This window comes from Bos grunniens, chromosome 27, assembly GCF_055505025.1.
Source record: "Bos grunniens cultivar Pamir isolate PY7600 chromosome 27, Bosgru_T2T1.0, whole genome shotgun sequence".
Lineage (NCBI taxonomy): Eukaryota > Metazoa > Chordata > Mammalia > Artiodactyla > Bovidae > Bos > Bos grunniens.
Window position 1 is genome coordinate 27540495 of NC_141191.1, and position 22961 is coordinate 27563455.

Consider the following 22961-nt stretch of genomic DNA (forward strand, 5'->3'; position numbering starts at 1 on the left):
ACCGATCTGACATTTGTGCATAATATGAAGAAAGATTGTTAAGCCTGTAACGTGGCTGCTAAGAGGCTTCAGCTCATGTTTGCTAATCTCCTGTATGGTGAAACACTGGCACCCGGACAAACCCTCATTCACATTGGAACAAAGCGCCAGTTATGTGTGTTGAAATTCCTTCGAGAAAATGTCTTGCAGGCCATTGGGGGAGTGCATGAATGCTGGAAATACTTCACCAAGTGTTGCTCAACATCCTGGGAAGACGGTCTCCTGGCATCTGGACGCTCACCCTGGAGACGGGTTGCAGCCCTCTGGGGCACGTGGGTCTGGTGAGGACAGAGGGAGCATGGGTGGAAGAGGGGGTGGACATGGAGTTGGATGTTTTCTCTGTAATTGTTCCAGACTGGGCTGGAGCCAGCCCCAGACTGCCCACTTGCTTAGTCCATTGAGAGTATCTAACCCCAATGCTGGGAAAGATTGAGGGCAAAAGGAGAAGGGGGCAGCAGAGGATGAGATGGTTAGACAGCATCGCCGACTCAATGGACATGAATTTGATCAAACTCCAGGAGAGAGGGAGAACAGAGAAGCCTGGCGTGCTGCAGTCCATGGGGTCGCAAAGAGTCAGACACGACTTAGCGACTGAATAGCAACAACAAAGTCAGGTTTATCACCAAGGCTGCCACCTTCCCTGCTGGGAACCAGATTTTCCTGTTTTCCGATCATACATCCAAGTTACATATGTGGGTTTCTTCAGCTTTGACTTGAAGAAGTAAGAGGGTGGAGAAAGAGAGGAAAGGGTTTTGATCGACACTGAAGCTGTGAAATGGTTAGGTGGGAGTCCCTTGGTGGAGGACGCAAGCCAGATCCATTATGGCTCCAGTTGTGTGCTGTGCTGTGTCTGACTCTTTGCAACTCTATGGACGGTAGCCCGCCAGGTCCCTCTTTACTTGGATTTCCCAGGCCAGAATACTGCAGAAGGTTGCCATTTCCTCCTCCAGGGGATCTTTCTGACCCAGAGATCAAACCTGGTGTCTCCTGCAATGACAGGCAGATTCTTCACCACTGCATACCTAGGAAGCCCAGTTGTGTGGAGGTAACTCCAAAAGATGGGTTTGAAGAAGTGACCTTAGGGAGCAGAGGATGGCGGGTGGGATCACCCACTTCCTATGGGGTGATGTGATAAGTGCACATGACCAGAAGGGAGAGGAGAATGGTGCAGAGCTAGAGCAGGGCTTGGCATGGTGACCAGCAGCATCAGCACCACCTGGGAAAAATGCAAACACTCAGCCCCGCCCCAGGTCTGCTGAATCGGGAACTTTGGGAGTCGAGGCCAGTCATCTGTGCTTGAACAGATTCACCTGATAATTCTGATGCTGGCTACAGTGTGTTAGGAGCCCTTCTGGAATGAGGACGAGACAGTCCTGGTATTAATGGTTGGGGGAGAGTTTGGGGGGAGGAAAGAGTAGAGAATGGACTCAAAGGCAGAAAGATGTTCTGCTCCATACACATGAAAAGTGATGAGGGATGCCAGGATCAATGCAGAAGACTGTAGTTTCTTCTATTGTGGGTCAAGACTATAGCTTCCTAGGATTTGTCTGCTGGTCCAGTGGCTAAGATTCCAAGCTAACAATGCAGGGGGCCCAGGTTCGATGCCTAGTCAGGGAACTAGATCCCACATGCCACAATTAAAGATTTTGCATATTGCAATGAAGATCCCATATGCTTCAGCTAAGAATCGGTACAGCCAAAGAAATAAGCAAATATTTTTTAAAAAGGACTTTAGCGCTCAAGGTATCTTGAATCCTTAGTTTGCATATACTGACCACAGATGTCGATGCAGAAGTTTTAAGGAGAGATGTGGCCAATAAGAGTAAAAGAACAAATGTGCATGCAAATTACTCTTAGAAATTAGAGAAAGGGAATTACATGGCTGAGATCCACGTGCAAATGGAGGGTGGCTCATTTATTCTTTCCCCTCTACTCTGGTCTGTTATGGGCTGAATGGTGGCCCTCAAAAGCCAAACCCATGTCCTAACCTCCAGAACCTGTGAATGCAACCTTATTAGAAAAAGAGTCTTTGCAGATGTAATCAAATTAAGGACCTCCAGCTAAGATCATCCTTGATTATGTAGGTGAGCCCTGAGTCCAAGGAACTGTCATCATGAGACACAGAAGAGGAGAGAGACACACAGAGAAGGAGATGAGAAGCAGGAGCCTGAGAAAGAAGAAGATGGAGGCAGAGACCGGAGCTACACAGCCATGCTGAATCTAGAGCCTGTTACACAGAATGAAGTAAGTAAAAAAACAGATATTGTATATTAATGCATACGTGTGGAATCTAGAAAAACGGTACTGATGAGCCTATTATCAGGGCAGGAATAGAGATGCAGACGCATAGAACAGACATGTGGACACAGAGGGGGAAGAAGGTGGGATGAACGAAGAGGGTAGCACTGATGTATACCCACTACCACGTGTAAACTAGGTAGCTGGTGGGAACCTGCCGTTTAACACAAGGAGCTCAGCTCAGTGCTCTGTGACAACCTAGAGGGGTGGGATGGGGCAGGGGCGGGAGGGTCAAGAGGGAGGCAGAATATGTCTACTTAGAGCTGATTCATGTTGCTGTACAGCAGAAACCAATGCAACACTGTAAAGCAATTACCCTCCAATTAAAAAGGAAGTTTTTAAAAATGGAGGGAAAAAAAGTTAAAAAGAAGATGGAGGCAGAGATTGGCGTTAAACAGCCATAGGCCAGGGAATGCCTGAGCCACCAGAAGCTGGAAGCGGCCGAGAAACTTTCTCTCGGAGAGACTTCAGAGTGAGTGCGGCCCTGCCAACACCTAAATCTCAAACCCCTGGCCTCAGACCTGTGAGATAATAAATACCTGTAGCTTTTAGCCTGTGATCTGTGGAAGTTTGCTAGGGCAGCTCTAGGAAATGAATACATCCGGCCTAAGGAAAAAGATTTGGAGTCAGAGGGCATGTATCTTTAAAAAAAATTATTTTGTTTTTTCATTTTATTTCCTTGGATGTGAAATGAACTCTCAGTCACAATGGCCTCTACCTGGCTTGTGTTGCTCATGACTTTACCAATTTGCCTCCTGTGAGCATCTGAGCTTGTGTCACACTAGCATTCTAGCACGGGGATGGATGTGTGTGTGCTCAGCAGCACAGCTGTGTCCGACTCTTTGTGACCCCATGGACTGTAACCCACCAGGCTTCTCTGCCCATGGGATTTTCCAAGTAAGAATACTGGAGTGGGTTGTCATTTCCTACTCCAGGGGCTTTTCCCGATCCGGGGATCAAATCAATGTCTCCTGTATCTTCTTCATTGTGGGCAGATTCTTTACCCACTGAGCCATCAGGGAAGCCCAAGGGGATTGGGGAGGGAGGTGTCAAAAACCCAAATCCTTTGGAGAATACTTTGAGGTGATGCAATCTATAAGTCTTTTGAATAGTTTGGTTGATTTTATATGGAGGATGAAGGAAATTTCTTCCTAAAATATATACCAGGATGACTTTTCAGAACTGGGAACTCAGTGATTTTTCATGAAGGCATGAAAGAGCATCTCCTGCCTGGGTTTCAGCCACCCCTTCCAGAGGGTAGGAAGGTATGACTACACTGGGGACTGTGGGTGAGAAGGGCCTGCCTTGCTGAACAGAAGAAATAAACACAGGCCTGTGGCAGGGATGTTATATCGTTGGGTCACTATTATCCTTGTGTGTTCAGTTCAGTTCGGTCGCTCAGTCGTGTCCGACTCTTTGTGACCCCACGGACTGCCTCCCTGTCTATCACCAATTTCCAGAGTTTACCCAAACTCATGTCCACTGAGTCAGTGATGCCATCCAACCATCTCGTCCTCTGTCATCCCCTTCTCCTCCCACCTTCAATCTTTCCCAGCATCAGGGTCTTTTCCAATGAGTCCGTTCTTTGCATCAGGTGGCCAAAGTATTGGAGTTTCAGCTTCAGCATCACTCCTTCCAATGAATATTCAGGACTGATTTCCTTCAGGATGGACTGGTTGGATCTCCTTGCAGTCCAAGGGACTCTCAAGAGTCTTCTCCAACACCACAGTTCCAAAGCATCAATTCTTCAGCATTCAACTTTCTTTATGGTCCAACTCTCACATCCACATATGACAGCTGGAAAAACCATAGCTTTGACTAGACGGACCTTTGTTGGCAAATGTCTCGGCTTTTTAATATGCTGTCTAGGTTGGTCATAGCTTTTCTTCCAAAGAGCAAGTGTCTTTTTAATTTCATGGCTACAGTCACCATCTGCAGTGATTTTGGAGTTCAAAAAAATAAATCTGTCACTGTTTCCATTGTTTCTCCATCTATTTCCCATGAAGTGATGGAACTGGATGCCATGATCTTAGTTTTCTAAATGTTGAGTTTTAAGCCAGCTTTTTCACTCTCCTCTTTCACTTTCATCAAGAGGCTCTTTAGTTCTTCTTCGCTTTCTGCCATTAGGGTGGTGTCATCTGCATATCTGAGGTTATTGACATTTCTCCCGGCAATCTTGATTTCAGCTTGCCACTTCATCCAGCTGGCATTTTGCATGATGTACTCTGCATGTAACTTAAATAAGCAGGGTGACAATATACAGCCTTGACCTACTCCTTTCCCGATTTGGAACCAGTCTGTTGTTCCATGTCCAGTTCTAAATGTTGCTTCTTGACCGGCATACAAATTTCTCAGGAGGCAGGTCAGGTGGTCTGGTATTCCCATCTCTTTCAGAATTTTTCACAGGTTGTTGTGATACACATAGTCAAAAGCTTTGGCATGGTCAATAAAGCAAAAGTAGATGTTTTTCTGGAGCTTTCTTGCTTTTTCAATGATCCAGCAGATGTTGGCCATTTGATCTCTGGTTCCTCTGCCTGTTCTAAATCCAGCTTGAACATCTGGAAGTTCACAGTTCACGTATTGCTGAAGCCTGGCTTGGAGAATTTTGAGCATTACTGTGCTAGCGTGTGAGATGAGTGCAATTGTGCGGTAGTTTGAGCATTCTTTGGCATTGCCTTTCTTTGGGATTGGAATGAAAACTGACCTGTTCCAGTCCTGTGGCCACTGCTGAGTTTTCCAAATTTGCTAGCGTATTGAGAGCAGCACTTTCACAGCATCATCTTTCAGGATTTGAAATAACTCAACTGGAATTCCATCACCTCCACTAGCTTTGTTCATAGTGATGCTTCCCAAGGCCCACTTGACTTCGCATTCCAGGATGTCTGGCTCTAGGTGAGTGATCACACCATCATGGTTATCTGGGTCATGAAGATATTTTTTGTATAGTTCTTCTGTGTATTCTTGCCACCGCTTCTTAATATCTTCTGCTTCTGTTAGGTCCATACCATTTCTGTCTTTTATTGAGCCCATCTTTGCAAGAAATGTTCCCTTGGTATCTCTAATTTTCTTGACGAGATCTCTAGCCTTTCCCATTCTATTGTTTTCCTCTATTTCTTTGTATTGATCACTGAGGAAGACTTTCTTATCCCTCCTTGCTATTCTTTGGAACTCTGCATTCAAATGGGTATATCTTTCCTTTTCTCCTCTGCCTTTAGCTTCTCTTCTTTTCTCAGCTGTTCATAAGGCCTCATCAGACAATCATTTTGCCTTTTTTGCATTTCTTTTTCTTGGGGATGGTCTTGATCACTGCCTCCTGTACAATGTCACAAACCTCTGTCCATAGTTCTTCAGGCACTCTGTCTATCAGATCTAATCCCTTGAATCTGTTTGTCACCCACGTGTGAGGCAAGCGTTATTTGGAATTGTTCTCAAGTTCTCAGCTTAAAAATATATACAACCTGAAGTCAGTCTTTCCCAGAGTCTGTGTGTTGTTCAAGGAAATCTCTAGCGTGAGCTACTCCAATAGAGAATTATATAGTAGATACATCAGTACTGTCTCCATCCAAGGGAATTTATTTCTCGAGTACCAGAAAACACACCAGTTACTAGCACTCTGCTGCTAGTAAGGTCCCAAGCTATACTCTGATGCTTTGTGGTAACCGATCTTTGGTGGCTTCCTCCCAACCCCTGAAACCTAGTTTCCATCTGGCTCTGCCTCTGGGGCAACACTCAGACTTCAAACTTTCACCTTCTTTCTCTTTCTTTTTGGCTGTGCTCGGCCTTCATTGCTGGGTGGTCTCTTTTGTCTAGCTGCAGAGATCGGGGGCTACTCGCTAGTGGCGCTGCATGGGCTTCGCATTGCCATGACTTCCCTTGATGCGGAGCCCAGGTTCTAGGCACGTGGGCTTCGATAGTTACAGCACGTGGGCCCAGTAGTTGCAGCTCCCGGGCTCTAGAGCACAGGCTCAGTAGTTGTGGCTCATGGACTCTGTTGCTCCATGGCATGATCGGCTCCATGTCTCTGTACTGGCAGGAAGACTCTTTACCACTAGGGGCTTCCCTGGTGGCTCAAACGGTAAAGCGTCTGCCTGCAATGCGGAAGACGCAGGTTCAATCCCTGGGTCGGGATGACCCTCTGGAGAAGGAAACGGCAACCCACTCCAGGACTCTTGCCTGGAAAATTCCATGGGCAGAGGAGCCTGGTAGGCTACAGTCCATGGGGTTACAAAGAGTCGGACACAACTGAGCGACTTCTCTCTCTTTCTTTACCACTGAGCCACCAGGGAAGGCCCTTCTTCTTGTCACTTTCTATCAAAATATAGCTTGTCCTTAACCTCAATCCTTTAAAGTTTGGATCTGTGGATGAACAAACATCCTAGCAGCCATGGGCATCCTGCATTCCTAAGTAACCCATTTGCATTTCAGAGCCTTCTTGACTCTAATGGCGGGAATTTCAGAACCATGGTGGACTGGGCAGTGACCGAGTGTCCCTTAGAGGCCCTCAAACCACAGAATGTGTTTGACCACCGGCTGCACCAGTAGACCAACAAACTCAGGACCAACCCAGAAAGGGAATTAATTTGTTTGGATCTACAGAGGTTCTTCAGCTTTACCTTGGAAGTCAGAGCCAGCAAAAGCAATGTTCACTCGAGCTCCTTCTAAAGAAGGCTACTCTCAAACAGCTGGCAGGATGATGGGCAAGGAGGAGGCTGAAAGAGCCAGGGTCACCACTCCTGGGGTTGGCTCAGCCCCAACTGGCCAGGTGATCCCTTCTCTTAATTCCTCCAAGTTGCTTTTGTCACCTATAAAAGTTAGCAGTAAATCAGGTGAAATTAGGTCAGTGTCTGGTCAGAAAAATCATTCAGGCCAATGGTAGAGAAATCATTCAGGCCATTGGTTAAAAAAAAACCTGTTCTCGGGGCCTCATGACAGACCACCTGACTCTGACTCTCCGTGAACAGACCTGGGCATCTCTGTTTGTGATAGGTGCTGCTGTGGTCGAAGGGATCAGGGTGTGGGAAACAAACGTAGGTGGTATCTCAAGACCCTTTCAGCCTTACTCTCCTGTGATGTCCAGAAAAAGAGTAGAGCAATGGCTTCAACAAAAGCCTGGGAGCCCAAATGCCTGAGTTCAAATTCTGGCTATGATTTATCAACCCCGTGTTCTTGGCCAATCATGGCTCCTTGCCTCAGTTTTCTCATCTGTAGAATGGGCATGATAAGAATATCAACCATGAAGTCTTGTTGCTGATTCAGTTCAGTTCAGTTACTCAGTCATGTTCAACTCTTTGCAAACTCATGGACTGCAGCACGCTAGGCTTCCCTGTCTGTCACCAACTCCTGGAGCTTACTCATGTCCATCGAGTCAATGATGCCATCCAACCATCTCATCCTCTGTCATCCCCTTCTCCTCCCACCTTCAATCTTTCCCAGCATCAGGGTCTTTTCCAATGAGTCAGTTCTTCTTATCAGGTGACCAAAGTATTGGCGTTTCAGCTTCAGCATCAGTCTTTCCAATGAATATTCAGGACTGATTTCCTTTAGGGTGGACTAGTTGGATCTCCTTGCAGTCCAAAGGATTCTCAAGAATCTTCTCCAACACCATAGTTCAAAGCATCAATTCTTTGGCTCTCAGTTTTCTTTATAGTCCAACTCTCACATCCATACATGACTACTGGAAAACCATAGCTTTGTTGGCAAAGTAATGTCTCTGCTTTTTAATATGCTATCTAGGTTGGTCATAGCTTTTCTTCCAAGGAGCAATTATCTTTTAATTTCATGGCTGAAGTCACCATCTGCAGTAATTTTGGAGCCCCCCAAAATAAAATCTGTTTCCATTGTTTCCCCATCTATTTGCTATCTATGCCATCTATCCACAGTCTTCTGTGTTCAAAAATTGAATCTATGATACCTTTTAAAAAATCATTTGCCATGAAGTGATGGGACCAGATGCCATGATCTTAGTTTTCTGAATGTTGAGTTTTAAGCCAACTTTTTCACTCTCCTCTTTCACTTTCATCAAGAGGCTCTTTAGTTTTTCTTTGCTTTCTGCCATAAGGGTGGTGTCATCTGCATAGCTGAGGTTATTGATATTTTTCTCAGCAATCTTGATTTCAGCTTGTGCTTCATCCAGCCCAGCATTTCACATGATGTACTCTGCATATGTTAAATAAGCTGGGTGACAATTAAATGATGTCTAATAAGTGAAGAGTACAGAACAGTGCCTGGCCAACAGCCAGGGCTCAAGACAATGTTTGTTACATTAAAACTACAAAGGAGAGAGTGAGAAAAGGCACCTGCCAGAGTTTTAGAACTTAGCTCAGTGTCAACCCTCTCTGCAGCCTGCTCTGGAGCCCTGAGCCGGCCGGGCCCCATCCCTTGCTGCTGCCTTTGTGACTCTCCTGGGCTTACCTAGTGCACGTTCTGTTTGACTATGTTTATCTGCACGTCCAAATCCCCACCAGAGTCCAAGGGCCCCAAGGGCAGGGCTGGGCAGGTTTATCACTTTTCCTTCTGTGTAAGCAGAGCTGGCAAAGGGCAGACCCCCACATCTGCACGAGCTGAGTTCATCTCTCTGGCTCTTAGCTCTCTCCGCTTCCTTCTGTCTGCCTCCTCTTGTCTCTAACTTTGTCTCCCTGGTTTGGAAGGTCACACTGTTCCAACTGGGACATAAAAACTGGCCTACAATAGGGAGGTAAATGACCTTTCTCTTTCCGCATTCCATGGTGGAAGGTGTACTCTGGAAGATTCCAGGGTCAGAGGATGGACAGGAGTCTAAGGCAAGCAGGAGTCTTAAAAGTGAAGTTGGGGGCTTCCCTGGGGGTCCCAGTGGTTAAGACTCCAGGTGATTCCACTGCAGTGAGTGCGGGTCCCTGGTCAAGGAAGTTACATATGCCGCAAGGAGTGGACAAATAAAGAAACACATAAATAAAGGAGGAATCTTCTTCCCTGTCCCTTAAAAAAAAAAAAAAAGCAAATCTGGGAGGACCAACCTCAGTCGCGTGTCCTGAACCCTGCAGAGAACTGTCACTGAGCAGCGGCTGAAACAGTGATGTTGTCCCAGAAAGTTGTCCCATTTTCCGGGTGCCAGGCATCTGTTCAGCCTCGTGCCCCTAAGGGAGTCAGGTAAGTTGGCCTGGAGGCTGACCTAACTGCCACTGAGGGAGGGGCCTGGCTGTGGGATCCCTCCCAGACACACCCAGAAAGGCGTTGGACCAAATATCTGGGCCCCCTCAGACCCAGTCATGTTGACAAGTAATGTTACCCGTCACAAGTCGTATCTGAAAAACACAATGCCACATCCTCAGAGGGACACAGCCACACCCTTGTGGTCCTCGGGTGAGCTTGGAGCCATCTGTGTCTTCTCAGGGACGTGGCTGCTGGCAGACACGGGGACAGGATTCAGGCAGAGACGCTTCCTTCTTGGGGTCTCCAGTCTTCTCCTGATTAGATCTTGTAGGTAAAGGAACCCAGAGAGGACAAGGGTGACTTCTGGGGGTCACAGGAGACCTTACTTAGAGCATTGCCTTTAGAGGAAAATCCAGAGACTGTGTTTCTTGGGCCTTTGCGACTGGGCCAGTTCACAGGTGGGAGCGTGTGGGGACACGTGGGGGCACGTGGGGGCCCTCTGGTGCTTATTCTCCTCCTCCTCCTCCTTCCCTGGTTGTTGAACTTTAAGGGACAAGTAGGTGGGGGAGGCTGCCTGATTCTGGGGACACCAGTCAATTTGGGTAGGAGGTGGTGTTGCAGCAGAATTGAGGAAGTGATGGGGGAGGCTGCTAGGTTTAATGAGAAATGAAATGTCAGATCCAGGAATGCCTGGCTTCTCCCCAACGGGCATGGCCAACCTGCATGGCTGGCCCTCTTGTCTCTGCTGTTTTCTATCTTGAGGTTTCTTGGGAAAGCATGTTTCTTTTATTATATAATAGTTTCCTGGGAGAAGGTGGGACAGAGTGGATGTCACGTGAAGATACAGCAAGTAGGAACAGGACTTCTGGCCGGGTCACCATAAGTTGATGTAGAGGACATGGTGCCCAAGTTTTCTTCCAGCTCTGCGCCTGGTGTGTCCTAAGCACTCAAAGAAACTGCGTTATCGAGCATATTGAGCTAAATCTCCAGGCGCTCCAAGGACAGGTGCGGGCTGTTTCCTGAAGAGGCGGAGCAATCCCGCCCAGGTGAGCCGCCATATTTCTCCTGTGCATCTGAGTCCGGGGAGCGGGTTTACTTGCAGGCAGGTGACACCGGAGCTCTGATTGCCTTTTGTCTCTCATGTGATTCTGACTTCTGTTGCACCTTCCTGTAACTTCCTGCAGCCAAGTCAACCTACTGGGCTGTGTTAGAACGTTCTCCCTTTGTTCCGGATCTTCTCAACGCCACCCATCCGGGGAACACACACCGTGCATCACGTCCAGAGCCTTCTGGGATGTTCTGGGTGTTGTGAAGGGGCCCTGGTGGGCGCTGAGGGACACTCCTCCCATCTCATGGACTCGGGCCTTTCGTCAGGCTGCCACCCCCTTCTTACCTTGGCTCTTCTCAAACTCTCCCCCTTGAGGACCCTTCCCTTCCTCTCCCAGACCCTCCCCAGCCACTCATCCTGCACCAGGCTCATCTCTCTCTTTGCTGAGGGTCCAGCTTGGGCTGCATGAATCTTAGGGAGCTTGTCCCCTCTTACGTTCTTCCCGCTGCTCCTCACTGCAGCCCCATCAGCCGTTGAGGGGAGTCAGGAGGTTGGAGGGGCCAGGCCATAGTTAATAGCAGGTGAGTCATCTTCGCAGGTGGACCTGGGGTGAAAAGGATGGGTGGATGTACTGGGAGGAAAAAAATGACATTCAAGCAAAGAGTACAGCTGAATCAAGCATTAGTCATTGAACCCTGGGGAGAGGACGCCCTCTCTGCGAGGGGCATGTGTATAGGGGGGTGGGGCATGGTGGGGATCTGAGAAGAGACCCAAGAAGGCAGGGGGACCTACCACCTGAGGGGGCTGTTTATCGAGTATAGTGTGAGAATAAATGCTGGATCATTTAGATTCATGAAAGCCCATCAGTAAGCATCCATGAGGGTCTACCATATGTGTAACTGTGTGTGTTGCCCCACGGCTGCTTGATAATTCAGTTGCCTTTGAAAAGGGCACATGGGCAGAAGATAAAGCACGCAGCTAGAGGGATGCTGGTGTTAGACTTCACAGTGAAAGAAGCATCTATTTTTCTGGAACGTTTTTCAGAAAAAGCATGAGTACCTTCTCTGTCTAAAACAGGTGAGGGCCAGTCTGAAGGTCAGGGTGATGCCAGTTTATCTGGGAACAGCCCTTGAAGATCTGTGGACCCACAACCTCTCACTTTATCATCTGGGGACAGGAAGCCATGGTCCTCGGGCTTGGGGACTTGGTTTCAATCAGAAGGTTGGAGGTCAGTTAGCCTGCATCTCTCTCCTTGAATCTCCTCTTATTGCTTTTGCAAGACATTTGGTTTCTCCCCTCATTCCCTCTCCTCCCCCAGACTGGCTCCCTCAACCTGGCACCGATCATCCACATTTCTGCCACATGTACCATCCCTGTCTGGTCCTGAGGTCACAGACTCTGTAGTCCACTTGGATTTAGTGAATTCACTGAGCACTCTTTTACTCATTTCCTAATATCAATCCTGATCCCTCCTCCCCAATTCCAGTGTTCTTACTTCAACCTTCTTTTCTTCTGCATACTACTGTCCTCAGACAGCTCTGGGCCATCATAACATCACATATGATCTCCAAGCTATCGATCCTCAGCTGGTATTTCCCCAAACCTCCCTGAGATGTGCTTGGGTGATGAAACAATGGACTGGGTCAAGAACATGCAGCAGAGGCCTCTCCACTTGCACCAAAAATCCATTTTCTCTCCCAGGCAACATGGCTGGCCCACTTTTACCAGCATCCCATGTATTTAAATGTAGCAAACCACTGAGTTCCAAGCAGGGGAATCTGCACAGAAGGACCAACACATTAACAGAGCACCAGCTAGAAGAAGACAGCAAGGAGGCTTGGGTGATGGCAGCCTTAGAAATGGAAGATACCCAGGCCCTGAATTACCCTGAGGAGGAGAGTCACCACCAACGAGACTGGACTTCCAGCCATAGCAGCAAGAAATAAGCTTGTTCCGATCTTACTGTATAGCACAGGGAACTCTGCTCAGTGTTATGTGGCAGCTTGGATGGTGGGGGTGGGGGGTGGGTTTGGGGGAGAATGGATACATGGATATGTATGGCTGAGTCTCTTGGCTCTTCACCAGAAAGGATCACAACATTGCTAATTGGCTATACTCCAATATACATTTTTAAATTAATTTATTTAATTGGAGGCTAATTACAATATTGTAGTGGTTTTTGCCTGGAGAAGGCAATGGCACCCCACTCCAGTACTCTTGCCTGGAAAATCCCATGGATGGAGGAGCCTGGTAGGCTGCAGTCCATGGGGTCGCTAAGAGTCGGACACAACTGAGCGACTTCACTTTCACGTTTCACTTTCACACATTGGAGAAGGAAATGGCAACCCACTCCAGTGTTCTTGCCTGGAGAATCCCAGGGACAGGGGAGCCTGGTGGGCCGCCGTCTATGGGGTCTCACAGAGTCGGACACGACTGAAGCGACTTAGCAGCAGCAGCGTCGGCAGTGGTTTTTGCCATACATTGACATGAATCAGCCATCCAATATAAATTTTTTAAAAAAGAAGAAGCTCGTTTTGTGCTTGAAAATATTTGGGTCAACTAAATATTGACCCAAATGTGTCAACCATTTGAAGTCCAAGATCCTCTATATGATTTTTCGGGGCTCTCACTGTTACCCCTTTCCCTATCTGGCTTCATTTTCTACCGTTGCCTCCTCTGCCCTCCGCTCTGGTCACCCAGGTCTGTGTCAGCCTGCCTCCTGCCCCGAGCCTGCCGCTCCTCCTGTCCTCTGCCTCCTTTCCTCTGATGACCTCCATCTCAAATTCTTCTAGGAAGAACCTTGGAGAATTCCACCCCCACTCGCCTCTCTCTTCCCTGAATGAATAGGTCAGTCATTGCCTCACATGTGCTAGTTTTCCTTCTCACAGGCAAGAACTGTCTTGGTGTTTCTCCTCCCTGTTGCGTGTTAAATAGAAGTGAAATACAATGTTTTGTGAATTGACTGCAGTCTAGGGTCCTCAGACTTTATCCCTAGATATGAAAAACATGAAGTATGCTCTCTAATAGATCATTTGTTCATTCAGGGAAAGATTTCCTGAGTGTGAACCTCTTTACAGTCCCCACCAACACAGTGAAAGTTGCAGGGAGCACATGACGAAGTTACTGACCTTCAGCATATATGTCAGAATGTGAGATGAGTTTGATGATATTTCTGTCCTGGTTAGTCCCTGAGGTTGCTCATGTATTTTCACTTTCCCCTGAAATCTTTGGTTCCCTATCAACACTGTACCTTTGACTTGAAACCTCGAGGCTGGACACACCCAAGGAAGTGCAGGGCAGGTCCCCACTTGACTTTGAATCTCAAAGTTGACTTTCTTTGCCTGTTTATCAGGATAATACTTGTGGAAGTCAGGTTTTGTAGAAAGAGGGGACTTTTTCTAAATCCCAAGTATTTCCCTTTGGCTTGTTAAGAGCCGAAAGCAGCTGGATCTGTATCAGAGAGTGGAGGAGACAGCAGACACCCCTTCAACCTTTCCCTGTTCACTGCCCAGAAGGGGGTGAATGAGGGCAAAGGGAGTCACTGCCAACGAGAACGATAACGTGAAATGCCTTCTGGCTCTCTGGAATGTGGAACGGAGAGTGGGTTGAGATGAGTATGCCTCTCCCCAGCAGAGGGGCAATGTTCGTTGAGAGGGGGGCCAAGACGAGACGGACTTTTGCTCCCCATCTCGGGACTCTGGGAGGAGACCCCTAGGCAGACACCTGCTCTGCTGTCATGGAGTTGCTGGAATGTAGGCTCCGCTAAGGCAGGGATCTTTGTTTTTGTTCACCGATCCCCCTTATCTAGAACAGTGCCCCGAACACAGTAGGTGCTCGGTAAATATTTTGGGAGTGACTACATCAGAGTAAAATGGATGGGACGTAGCTCCCGGACAGAGCTCCCCCATGTGGTTTGGAAGACGTCCAGGAATTTCCATGAGCCCTGCAGGGGGACTTGGCCAAGTGGGGAGGGCTGGATGGTGGCCTTGTGTGAGGTGTTGCCACACTAGAGGCTTCCAGAAGGACCCTGTGGGCTGGAAGCGCCATAGTGTCCTCAACCAGGGTCAGGGGGACACTCAGCTCCAGTGAGAGCCCGAGGGGGCTGAGTCGGCAGCGGAGACCCTGGGCTTGGTTGACCGAGAGGGGCCACAGCACTGGCAGCATCAGGCAGACAGGGGGCGCTATGGCCCACAGGACAGAAGCACAAGGACAGAGGTACCAGGGCACCGTGGGCATCAGTGACCACCTCTGCAAACACAAGGAAATAAGAGAAGACTCAGTGTTAACAAGCCGCTCTGAGTCTCCTTTCTTTCAAGTGCAGTGGATACTGGCACCTACTTCATAGGGTTGCTGGGAGAATTAGATAAAGGGCACGTAGAAAGCATTTGGTATCTGACAAACTGTAATCCATGTCCTTGCTGGGACTGTTGTTCCCCAGAGAGGTGGCACTGCTGGGGACAGCTAGGTCAGTTATGAAAAATAAGATTTTATATCTATTTTGCAACATCTGAACATAGTGTGAAAAAAAATTGCTATCATGACACTTAATAACAACACGGTCTGGAAGGGATTTTGTGGCGTACAAAGCACTTTCAAATATTGTTCCCTTGAATCTTCTCAACAATGCCACAACAGGGGAGATCATTTCTACCCTGAATTTACAGATCTGGAAACTAAAACTCAGCGAATTTGACAGGCTCACCCAAGGCCAGATTTCTAGCAAATGCTGGAGCCAGCTCTGAAATCCAGGATTCCTGACCCCAAACCCCCTTCTCTTTCAACTCCAGCACTCCTGGAAATGGGCTCCCTGCCACCAAAGAGGGCAGGACCTTCCACCTACTCCTCCGATCACGAGACCTCCCTCCTACAAGGACGCTTTTGTTGAGCTGGGCCAGGGTGCTGAGAAAGGAACCGAATTACAGAGAGTCCCAAACATGCGGGGCTGAAAGAACAGTCTGCAGCTAATTTAATAAGCACTGGGTTCATTCGTGCAACAATCCTGCCTGTGGAAAATGGGTTTCAAGGATCCTGAGGTCTCACCAAGGGTTCCCACCAGCGTCGTGTGGTGGCTGAACCATCTGCAGTCTTACAGATAAGCAGCTCAGACACGGAGAGGCCAGGCAGCCTTCAAAAGGTCACACAGAGGTGACTCACATGTGAGGAACCTCCATCATCAAAATGTGGAAGTGGCAGGTGGAGGTGGTCAATGTCGAATACAAAGGAAATGGAGTCAGACACCCATGGGTGAGATAAAGTGCAGAGAAGAAGAACTTTCTCTTCTATTTTTTCTATTCACACTTTTATTTATTATTTTACAGTTCAGTTCAGTCGCTCAGTCATGCCCGATTCTTTGCGACCCCATGAACCGCAGCACGCCAGGCCTCCCTGTCCATCACCAACTCCCGAAGTCCACCCAAACCCATGTCCATTGAGTCGGTGATGCCATTCAACCATCTCCTCCTCTGTCGTCCCCTTCTCCTCCTGCCCCCAATCCCTCCCAGCATCAGGGTCTTTTCCAATGAGTCAGCTCTTCACATCAGGTGGCCAAAGTATTGGAGTTTCAGCTTCAACATCAGTCCTTCCAATGAACACCCAGGACTGATCTGCTTTAGGATGGACTGGATGGATCTCCTTGTAGTCCAAGGGACTCTCAAGAGTCTTCTCCAACACCATGGTTCAAAAGCATCAATTCTTTGGCTCTCAGCTTTCTTCACAGTCCAACTCTCACATCCATACATGACCACTGGAAAAACCATAGCCTTGACTAGACGGACCTTTGTTGGCAAAGTAATGTCTCTGCTTTTCAATATGCTATCTAGGTTGGTCATAACTTTCCTTCCAAGGAGTAAGCGTCTTTTAATTTCATGGCTGCCGTCACCATCTGCAGTGATTTTGGAGCCCAGAAAAATAAAGTCAGCCACTGTTTCCACTGTTTCCCCATCTATTTCCCATGAAGTGATGGGACCAAATGCCATGATCTTAGTTATCTGAATGTTGAGCTTTAAGCCAACTTTTTCACTCTCCTCTTTCACTTTCATCAAGAGGCTCTTTAGTTCTTCACTTTCTGCCATAAGGGTGGTGTCATCTGCATATCTGAGTTTATTGATATTTCTCCCAGCAATCTTGATTCCAGCTTGTGCTTCCTCTAGTCCAGCATTTCTCATGATGCACTCTGCATATAAGTTAAATAAGCAAGGTGACAATATACAGCCTTGATGTACTCCTTTTCCTATTTGAAACCAGTCTATTGTTCCATGTCCAGTTCTAACTGTTGCTTCCTGACCTGCATACAGGTTTCTCAAGAGGCAGGTCAGTGGTATTCCCGTCTCTTGAAGAATTTTCCACAGTTTACTGTGATCCACACAGTCAAAGGCTTTGGCATAGTCAATAAAGCAGAAATAGATGTTTTTCTGGAACTCTCTTGCTTTTTCGATGATCCAGCGGATGTTGGCAATTTGATCTCTGGTTCCTCTGCCTTTTCTAAAACCAGCTTGAACATCTGGAAGTTCACAGTTCACGTATTGCTGAAGCCTGGCTTGGAGCATTTTAAGCATTACTTCACTAGCGTGCACTGTCTTTGTTGCTGCTCACAGACTTATCCTACTTGCAGTGAGCGGGGGCTGCCCTCTAGTTACGGTGCTTGGCCTTCTCACTGCAGTGGCTTCTCTTGTTACGGAGCTGGGACTCAGTAGTTGGCACACGGGCTTAGTTGCCCTGTGGCATGTGGGATCCTCACCAACAAGGGATCAAACCACTGTCCCCTACATTGCAAGGTGGATTCTTAACCATTGGACCACTGGGGAAGCCCTCTATCTTAGTTTAGATCCTTTTCGTGGCAGTTAATGGAAGCCCAGGTAAAATTTCCTTTAATACTGAACAAGGGTTATTTGTTATTATTTTTTTAAGTATATGACTAAAACAGGGCATTATAAGGGTCCGGGGTGATTTACAGAATGCATGTTATGGCAAGACCCGGGTCCAGGAACTAGAAAACCCTTGGTGCTGCACCTGAGTGGCATGTCTTCTGGTCAGTCTCCTCCTCTCTCCTGCAAGTTAGCTGGCCCCTTTCTCTGGCCTCCTGGTTGTCTATAAGGCTAACTTCTGTTGGCAATTCCAGAATCCCAGCCTAGAGGGTGTGATCAACCTGGATGGGGTGTCTCCACACCTACTCAGGCTGGATTGGCTCTAGCTGTTCTCCTGAAGGGCTCACAGGGGCCGTCACTGGGCCTGCCCCCCAGAGAAGTGGCCAAATGCGGGCAGGCCTTTGGGCCACAGTGCAGGAAAAAACCATTTGCTTGTTGAGGAGGCTTAGTTTATTCTGTGTTCCATTTTCCATTTCAGAAGGCCTGAGTTTTTCTTTCCATTTCAGCCTCTTCCTCGCAATCCGCTCTCAGGACAGTTCCCACTTTGGGCCTAGAGGTGGCTGCTGTATGTAAAAGGCAAAAGTCATTTTTCAACAAAAAGAAAATGAAGTCGCTCAGTTGTGTCCGACTCTTTGTGACCCCATGGACTGTAGCCTACCAGGCTCCTCCGTCCATGGAATTTTCTAGGCAAGCATGCTAGAGTGGGTTGCCATTCCCCTCGCCAGGGGATCTTCCCAACCCGGGATGGGCCAGGTCTCGTGCATTGCAGGTGGATTCTTTACCAGCTGAGCCACCAGACCACCTCCTAAGTGCTTGAAAATGTCCAATATCCTCCACGTGTCCAAAAGTCACTCCTTGGTACCTGGAAGGAGATGCTCTCTGCCAGGGGAGCAGAAGTGAGAGACCAGCCAGCGATGGGGCCCCGGATTCTCTGCACACTGAGAGCACTGAGATTTGTGGTCTTTGCCTCCTCTTGCATCCAGTTTTGTCATCGGATAGATTCTCGCTTTGGGGCTCGACTTCTGAAGAAACCGTGTCAGAAAGAGGTGGCCCAACTTCACATGACATTTTGGTTTATGGGCAGCGGGGGAAGGGTGTGTGTGACTGTCCAGTGTGGATGGTTTCCATTCTGAGAGAAAAATGTGAGGGTTTGTCTCTCTTCACATTCAGGCCCCCTATTGTTGAACTTAGGGAATAACACAACAGGGACTTTATTGCAAACTCATTTCACAGGCAAGTTATAAAGCGGAGCATTTATATGTGGCGCTTACAGGCTTAAGGGCTTCCCTGGTGGCTCAGACAGTAAAGAATCCGCCTGCAATGCAGGAGACCCAGGGTCCTATCCCTGGGTGGGGAAGATCCCCTGGAGAAGGAAATGATAACCCACTCCAGTATTCTTGCCTGGAGAATCCCATGGACAGAGGAGGCTGGCGGGCTACAGTCCATGGGGTCTCAAACAGTTGGACATGACTGAGTGACCAGCACACACTTTTACAGGCTTAAACTCTCTTTTCCTGTAAAGAGTGTAAACAAGTGGTCAGACCAGCCCCATAGGAGTGAAAGGCATACTCGGTTGAACTTCTGGCTGGAGCCAGGGTTGTGTTTTTGAAGCTGCATACAAACGATACTTTATTCTTAACATGGTGCTAGAATTTAGTAGCTATCACATATTTTTTATTTTTATTTTTAAAGGTTACTTTCCATTTGCAGTTATTATGACATTATTGACGCTATTCCCCAGGTTGTACAATGCATCCTTGAGCCTATCTATCTTGCACCTTCCACACCCGCTGTGTTGTCCCTCCTCTCCTTCTCCCCACTGATAACCACCAACTTGCTGTCCACATCTGTGAGTCTGCTGCTTTTTTTGTTATTTCCCCTGGCTTGTGGTTCTCTTTTGTGGCCTCACTACCTGCTCCTCTGTACCCAAGTCACCATGTCAACCAAGGTCTCGCCCTCTGGCCGCCACTATGAGGCGTCCCTCCTCTGCACGGAGGCGTCCTTCTGATCCTCCTTCTGGCCCCTTCTCTGCTGGACCAGTCACAACACAGGGAGGTCACCAAGGCACACGTTGCCCTCAGTGGGCTAACATTCTATTAATAATAGAACGTTAGACACCAAATGAGACAAGCTGTCTCTACAATTTCATCCAGCATCCCTGGTGATTCTCCTCTTTGAGTACAATTAGTCTTTGTGTTAATGATACCGTCCATCATAAAAGTCATGAGGAGAGAAGATGGGGATGGTGTTCATGATCATTTGCTATAGGCGATTCATGGGGTCGCAAAGAGTCGGACACGACTGAGCGACTGAACTGGACAAGGGATGGCATCACACAGAGGGCAGCTGCGGTGACGGCTCTTTATGAGTACACTTTGGTGCCACCATCATCAACAAGACCAGGACGGGTCAGAGGCAGGAACTGCCTGACCCCAAGTGTGTTCTCTCTCCATTTAGTCATTTCCGTCTGGTGTTATTATAGCAGAGAGAGGTTCTGCCCTGTTCTTCTGGGTAGCATGGGAAGTTAAGACAGAAGTATGGAGGTGGGATTCAAGACTTTTCCCACCCAGTCCATAATGTTGTGTTTTTTTTTTAAGATTTTTTTTTTTAATGTGAACCATTTGTCTTTATTGTATTTGTTACAATATTGCTTCTGTTTTATGTTTTGGGTTTTTGGCCCTGAGGCATGAGTGTTCTTAGCTCCCTGACCAGGGGTCAAATGTGCACCTGCTGAATTTGAAGGCCAAGTGGTGGGAAGTCCCCCATAAGGTCTTTATCATAGTTTATTCATGTTAGGTAACAATGGAAGTGGCAAAAATAATAGGCATTCCCTTTTTTTAAGATTAGAATTTTTATTTAATTAAAAGGAAATATTTATTATATTTAAGAAGCATATTCTGAATGAAATATCCACTTGAAATTTTAAATGAATACTATTTAAAAACCTATATTTTAAGATGGTTTATGAAACTAAATCTCTCAAAAATCATATTTTGCTATTAAAAACTACTCAAAGAAGTCTGTTTTCAAATGAATGTGTAACTCTTTGTATGTTAATGCTAAATATTATTTGTATATCTTAAACTTTTAGGGGCTGAATATGATTCTTCTAACAATAGGCATTTCTTTTAAAATATAATATTTGGCAAAACTAATACAATTATGTAAAGTTTAAAAAATAAAATAAAATTAATTAAAATAAATAAAAAATATATAATTTTATTTATTTATTTTTATGTAATTTTATTTATATAAAATTTTATACAATTTATTTATTTATATAATTGTGCTGTGCTTAGTCGCTCAGTCATGTCTGACTCTTTGCTGTCCCATGGAGTGTAGCCTGCCAGGCTCTTCTGTCCATGGGAATTCTCCAAGCAAGAATACTGGAGTGGGTTGCTATGCCCTCCTTCAGGGGATCTTCCCAACCCAGGGATCAAACCCAGGTCTCCCACATGGCAGGCAGATTCTTTACCATCTGAGCCACCAGGGAGTGGGTAGCCTATCCCTTCTCCAGTGGATCTTCCCGACACAGGAATCGAACCGGGGTCTCCTGCATTGCGGGCGGATTCTTTACCAGCTGAGCTACCAGGGAAGCCCATTTATATTTATATAGCTAATCAATCAATTAATTTCTGTGCTGAGTCTTTGTTGCTACACAGGCTTTTCTTTAGTTGTGACGAGCTACTCTGGTCTACTCTGCAGTTGTGCGTGGGCTTCTTATTGCCGTGGCTTCCCTCGTTGTGGAACACCAGCTCTGGGGCGCCCATGCTTCAGTGGTTGTGGCACGTGGGCTCAGTAGTTGTGGTTCCTGGTCTCTAGAGCACAGGCTCAATAGTTGTGGTGCATGGCCCTAGTTGCTCTGGGCATGTGAGATCTTCCCCGATCAAGGATTGAACCCGGGTCTCCTGATTGGCAGGTGGATTCTTATCCAGGGAAGCCCTAACAATAGACATTTCTAATACTCTCGATGAAAGTGAAAGTGGAGAGTGAAAAAGTTGGCTTAAAGCTCAACATTCAGAAAACGAAGATCATGGCATCTGGTCCCATCACTTCATGGGAAATAGATGGGGAAACAATGGAAACAGTGTCAGACTTTATTTTTTGGGGCTCCAAAATCACTGAAGATGGTGACTGCAGCCATGAAATTAAAAGATGCCTACTCCTTGGAAGGAAAGTTATGACCAACCTAGATAGCATATTCAAAAGCAGAGACATTACTTTGCTAACAAAGGTCCATCTAGTCAAGGCTATGGTTTTTCCAGTGGTCATGTATGGATGTGAGAGTTGGACTGTGAAGAAAGCTGAGCACCGAAGAACTGATGCTTTTGAACTGTGGTGTTGGAGAAGACTCTTGAGAGTCTCTTGGACTGCAAGGAGATCCAACCAGTCCATTCTGAAGGAGATCAGCCCTGGGATTTCTTTGGAAGGAATGATGCTAAAGCTGAAACTCCAGTACTTTGGCCACCTCATGCGAAGAGTTGACTCATTGAAAAAGATTCTGATGCTGGGAGGGATTGGGGGCAGGAGGAGAAGGGGACGACAGAGGATGAGATGGCTGGGTGGCATCACTGACTCGATGGACGTGAGTCTGAGTGAACTCCGGGAGTTGGTGATGGACAGGGAGGCCTGGCGTGCTGCGGTTCATGGGGTTGCAAAGAGTTGGACACGACTGAGCGACTGAACTGAACTGAATACCCCTTTATCATTGCAGAATCACTCCAGGCTGACCCCACGCTAATTACTTGGGTTCACAGTCCTAGGAATTGCAAAGGAGGGAAACAGACATCTGCACAGAGCCTTGGTGCCTGGATTCACTCAAGAATCTCCACATCCACGTAAGCATCAAGTAAGCCCTTCACTCCGCCGCCTTAATGCAGTAGAGAAGGACAAGGCTGGACTGGGGATTTTATGTGCATTACTGAATTCCTTCATGCCTTTCTTTTGAATCAGATTTTGTGATTTCCACGGTAGTGCAATGACCTCGAGGCTCACACCTCTGAAGAAGTGGCCAGGATTTTCTGGCACCAAAGACCGCTGTGGGCTCTTACCTCAAGTTATCCAGCAGATCCTCAGAGGTGTGAACTTCCTTCAGTAAGGTATGATAAGGGGTCCTGGGAGGCGTGCAGAAGTCTCAGACAACAGTGAAACCAGTAAGGTCTGCATTTGAGTCCTTGTAGCAATCTCCACTTCTGACACCAGTGACAAGTGCCTTTCCCAGCCTTTCTGAATAAGATGCACCATCACACTAATCAAAAAAAGCTGCAATAGTTATATTAATTATCACAAGGTAGATTTCAGAATGAAGAATATTGTTAGAGATAAACAGGGACATTACTTAATGTAATGTAAAGAGGTCAGTTCACTAAGAAGGTATGTATGTTAAAGCTCTCTTGTTAGGTACGTTCCTACTAAGGATTTTATATCTTCTTGTTGAAGGTGAAACAGTGAAGCCTCAAAATACATGAGGCAAAATGTGATCCAGTTGAAAGGAAGAGTAGACAAATCCACAACTATCAAAAGAAAAATCTTTGTTCAATATTCCTGTCAATAATCGATAGAACAAATGAACAAAAACTCAGCAG

The 22961-nt window shown here is 47.0% G+C and overlaps 1 long non-coding RNA gene across 1 annotated transcript; it reads left to right on the forward strand.

Annotated features, from left to right (window-relative positions):
• Positions 1–22475, forward strand: LOC147343686 (uncharacterized). Its single transcript, XR_015156407.1, has 4 exons — positions 1–320; positions 2124–2283; positions 22091–22225; positions 22330–22475. It is a non-coding gene; the product is annotated as an uncharacterized LOC147343686 (long non-coding RNA).
• Positions 22476–22961: the final 486 nt, after the last annotated feature.